The sequence below is a fragment of the Anguilla anguilla genome, chromosome 3 (genome assembly GCF_013347855.1).
Source record: "Anguilla anguilla isolate fAngAng1 chromosome 3, fAngAng1.pri, whole genome shotgun sequence".
Classification (NCBI taxonomy): domain Eukaryota; kingdom Metazoa; phylum Chordata; class Actinopteri; order Anguilliformes; family Anguillidae; genus Anguilla; species Anguilla anguilla.
In genome coordinates this window covers 37,946,094-37,951,669 of record NC_049203.1, presented here as the reverse complement: position 1 = coordinate 37,951,669, position 5,576 = coordinate 37,946,094, and positions in this window count along the sequence as shown.

Below are 5,576 nucleotides of genomic sequence, written 5' to 3'. Positions count from 1 at the left end.
TTTACAGTTTCTGCCTCATACTTTTTTCTACCAATTCCTGGAGTCTCACGTGACAGTCATCTTTGGAATTCTGTACAGTCTTGTCAAAAGACTCCAGAATTGTAGTCAACCTTGCGTATATAAATAAATAATGCTGGATGAAATTCACTTTAATAAATGTTTTTTATCCTCAACAATATCGGAAAATGACTCAATACTGACATTAAATATTTCTTATTCTGAAGAAATTGTTTTGCGCCCTCTGTATGCGTGATCACGTGGGAAAATACATTGCAAGGGATCTGAAACCATTCCTCTGTACAGAATCACTCCAGTCCGAGTCCTTGGAATCTCTTGTTCAACTCTCCCATAGATTTTCAATGAGGTTTAGGTCTGGGGACTGGGGTGGTCATTGCATAAGCTTGATTCTGTGGTCAGTTAACCAGTTTTAGCCTCCTGGCTGAAGCAGACCAGATTCTGGTCTAAAATCTGGTACTTGAGGGAGTATATGATGCCATGTATCTTAAGGTTCTTAAGGCTGGTATAAATTTAAGGCTGGTATAAATTTGTCTCATTTAATTTGATTTGTTCTTTGGCCATCCCCATGCTGATGGATGGGTAAGGGAGTTTTGCCTGTTTGTCATCTCAAATACAAGACATTTTATTTATTTTACCTCACTTAAAGGTTAGATTTAGCTCATACTTTGAGTGCAAGATCAAGCTGATGAGTAACAATGACATTTTTCATGGCTTTTCTTTTTTTTGATGCTAACATGGAGGGCTGGAGGGCATTGCTTTGTTTGTCAACTAGAAATTCTCATTACGAAAACAATAACAAGATAATTTCACTGCAATCCTATAACAGCTGTGTTTCAGTAAAAAGAGTGGTAGAAATGGTAAATTTCTCTAAATTTCCCATAGGTATGAGTGTGTGAGTGAATTGTGTGTGTGCCCTGTGATGGATTGGAGGCCTGTCCAGGGTGTATTCCTGCCTCTCACCCTATGCACACTGGGATAGGCTCCAGCACCCTCCACGACCCTGCTCAGGATAAGCGGGTATAGATAATCGATGGATAGATGGAAGCCCTTAACCCGTAAATGAATGGTAGATTTTTAGTGTTTGTGAGGTTTCTGGGTAAGATGAATATGTTCCCCTGGACGATACTGATGATCACTGCGTTACTTGTTGTTCTTTACGTTTTACTTGTTGTACTTCACATTCCTATTGCTTCCATGATATGCATTTATTATATTATGTGACTTTTAAACTACAATCATAATTACAATATGTAAAAGAAAATCTATTTGTTAAGTGAAATTGACACTAAAACTAAACTTGTGTGGGAAAACTGAAATGAAATTACAATATTGGTTTTAAAACTAAATGTAAATAGTATTAAAATCGATGAACAATTGCATTCATTTTAGTTATTTCTTTTAGCCAATCAAGATTTTCTCTGAGAAAAAAACGGAATCTCCCAGCCATAAGTATTGAACTCCTTTCCTGCTATGCTAGTGGTTGACCGAAGTGATCACTAGATGGCAACGTGCAGATAATTTTGGGTTTTGTGGCTAAGGAACATGTTCGTTCAGGCACGTTTTCACAAAGAGAAAGACTTTTCTTGATGGAGATAGCCATAAGCTCTCGAGCATCTTGAGAGAAAGTAGAATTTTGGAGCATTTTTGGGAGCTTACACTAATGTCACAGATAATGTCTGGGGGTTTGTGATATTACTTCAGTTTCAGTGTATGTTAAGGATATTAGATATGTACAGAAGTTTTTGATGACCAGCTAGCTTTCTCACGGCCACCATGCCCTTATATTTGCTTTACATATCCTGAAAATACCTGTATGATATTATCTCTGGGCCTATCAAATTTTTTTAATTATATATATATATATATAATATATACACTCACCGGCCACTTTATTAGTTACACCTTGCTAGTACCGGGTTGGACTGAACTCGGAACTGCCTTAATTCTTCATGGCATAGATTCAACAAGGTGCTGGAAACATTCCTCAGAGGTTTTGGTCCATGTTGACATGGTAGCATCACGCAGTTGCTGCAGATTTGTCAGCTGCACATCCATGATGGGAATCTTCCATTCCACCACATCCCAAAGGTGCTCTATTGATCTCTATGGATTGAGATCTGGTGACTGTGGAGGCCGTTTGAGTACAGTGAACTCATTGTCATGTTCAGTAAACCAGTTTGAGATGATTTGAGCTTTGTGACATGGCATGTTATCCTGCTGGAAGTAGCCATTAGAAGATGGGTACACTGTGGTCATAAAGGGATGCACATAGTCAGCAACAATACTCAGGTAGGCTGTGGCATTTAAACGATGCTCAATTGTTACTAAGGGGCCCAAAGTGTGCCAAGAAAATATCCCCCACACCATTACACCACCACCACCAGCCTGAACCATTGATTCAAGACAGGATGGATCCATGCTTTCATGTTGTTTACACCAAATTCAGACCCTACCATCGGAATGTCGCACCAGAAATCGAGACTCATCAGACCAGGCAACTTTTTTCCAATCTTCTATTGTCCAATTTTGGTGAGCCCGTGCCAATTGTAGCCTCAGTTTCCTGTTCTTAGCTGACAGGAGTGACATCCGGTGTGGTCTTCAGTAGAGCCCGACCAATATATCGGTTTGGCCGATATATCGGCCATTATTTGACTTTTTTGGCAACATCGGGATCGGCAGTTATGCAGCCATGTGTCCCGATGTTTAAATAAGTATAATAAACAAAAAAAAGCATTGATTATTTATCTGTACTTGTCTGTTCGAACGTTGTAATTGTTATTTACCAGATTATCCAGTAGAGGGAGCTCTAATACAAGTGTGAACTGCAGCAGTGACGCCCTACTTCTGTAATAAGACGTTTGTCACTCATGCCTCATCCAGTATTCTCCAGTGTAAGACTTGTCTGCACAGATTAGATTGCCGCAATAAAGGTATGTATATTTAGTGAAAGTTTTTAATTAAATGCGCTTATACCACCACTATGCTTATCAATCCTCATTATCCAGCGAGCGAGCTAGCTAACATATTTGGCTCACTTTAGCAAGCTAGCTGGCTAGCAAGCCTTTATAAAGTGGCAGTGAGCACATAAACAGCGTAGGATCTACATTTCCAGAGGACATCGCTGTATTCTCAAATAAATAACCAGCCAAAATAAAATGGTGATTGAATGCATCACACGTTTGTTTTTTTTTTAATCTGAGATGATATTAGCTACTATATGATGCTGTGTCAATAGCCAACGCGCTATTGCAAGCGAGTGTGTCATCTAGTCATGCGTCATCGTAGCAAGCTAACCAGGCAGTAAAAAAGCCGATGAAACACTTCTAACGTGGATCATTTTAAGCCATGTTATTTAGCTTTGTCGTGATAACATGAGAGAAGGATTGCTGGTGGAGAAGTGAATCAACCAACACTTAGCGCTGGTAACCTGCACGAAAGCGCATTGTAGTTTTTTTCACCACCGAATTCTTATGGACAAGCCTCACGTTACGCATTTCATCCAGTCAATTTAGTTTAATCTAACGTTACACTTGATTCACTCATTAGCTCCGCTAGATAAAGTCTTACTCTTTGAGATCATGTAGTAGGAATAAAATAAGAAAATATAACTCATTTACTGAGAATAGATACTAAGAAATAATAATAACAGATTATTATTAATAATAATAATAATAATAATAAAAACAACAACAATAAAATAATATTCATAAAAATACATGTTTGAAACTGGAAAACTGATTTTTTTAAATGAATTTTTTTTATAGATGGCTGGAAAAGAAAAGAGTAAAAGCAACGTGTGGAGTTATTTTGAATTCACACCACTTGATGGTGTTAATATATATATTTAATTTAATATCATCTTTTACATTTTTTTATCTATCAAAAAGGTTTTTGTGTGTTTATTTTTATTTATTTGTTTGCTTATAAGTTAAATGTTCTCAAATATATTTGAAAATGTTGCATTTTTTGACAAAATATCGGTCAAAACATCGGTAATCGGTGGGCTAGGATTCTCCAAAATCGGGATCGGCATTGGACCCAAAAATCTGGCATCGGTCGGGCTCTAGTCTTCTGCTGCTGTAGCCCATCTGGTTCAAGGTCTGACATGTTGTGCATTCAGAAATGCTCTTCTGCATACATCGGTTGTAACAAGTGGTTATTTGAGTTACTGTTGCTTTTCTATCAGCTCGAACCAGTCTGGCCATTCTCGTCTGACCTCAGCAAGGCATTTTCGCCCAGAGAACTTCCTCTCACTGGATATTTTCTCTTTTTCGGGCCATTCTCTGTAAACCTTAGAAATGGTTGTGCGTGAAAATCCCAGTATCAGCAGTTTCTGAAATACACAAACCAGCCCGTCTGGCACCACACGTGCCACGGTCAAAGTCACTTAAATCACCTTTTTTATTATTAACAGCCAAATGAACAAAGCAGCCATTAGTTGTTTTGCCAGTTTCTGTCATCACATGCACTCCTATCTGGCAGATTAGTCTCACTTCCTCCTTTCTTATCTGTTGGAGCACAATGCTCATTCAGCCCTTGCTGAGATCTTGACATTCACATGGTGATAGATTAGCCACTGCTTTTGGTCAGGAACCTGTGGGCTATGCAGCAAATATCTGTGGGTATGTCCATCTGTACTAAACCTAAGGGGGTTGTGGAAGGTTTTAATCAGCCCCTAAAGTAAATGTTATAAAGCAGTGGTAACCATACTGTTGGCTGGGACTTACTGGTGAGTCGGGAGAGGGATTTATCATGAGATAAATGTTAAAAACCGAATTATTATGATATTCATTACCATATATCATACAGTTTTCTTAATATTTCACATCAGTTGTAATGTTTGAATGCCAATAACTGACTCCAAAGGCAAGCAAAAGCCTAGAATCAAGATTGAATACTGAAAGCTCTCATACCTGCACTAAGGAAGCAATTTAACACAGTTGACTTATCAAAAACACTTGTGTAGTCATTTGTCTCAAACATTATGATGCCCTGAAATGGGGGGACTATGCATAAAAAGTTCTGTTATTTCTATTATGGTGAAACAAAAATGTATACAAATAGCATTTAATAAAAGCTGAGAATGTGCAATTCAACCTCATCCAAATGGTTATATTACAAATCAAAAATTATGGAGTACAGAACAAAATCAAGAAGAAATATGTCTTTGTCCCAAAGTTTATGGAGCTCATTGTATAAATAAATAAATAAATATATATATATAGTTTTATGTAAATTTAATTTTGTCACTTTAAATGCAGACTGATTCCATGAAAAACAGTACCTAGAACAGTGGGCGTCCAATAATAGTTCATTGATCAGCCAAGTAAGGGCTTTAACAAAGCTAGGTTTGGATAAATGCTATTGCATTCATAGGAGACATGGTTGTCACAAATTCAGGATCTAACATCATGCTTTAATACTGTACCCTAAGGGATTTTTCTCAAGGGAATTCCTTTATATCTTGGCTTGATAGATACTCACAAACTGAGACTGTTTTTTTCTTTTACGTTAGAAAATAGAGACTCCCACCACAGAAACGCCAAACAAAACTTTGG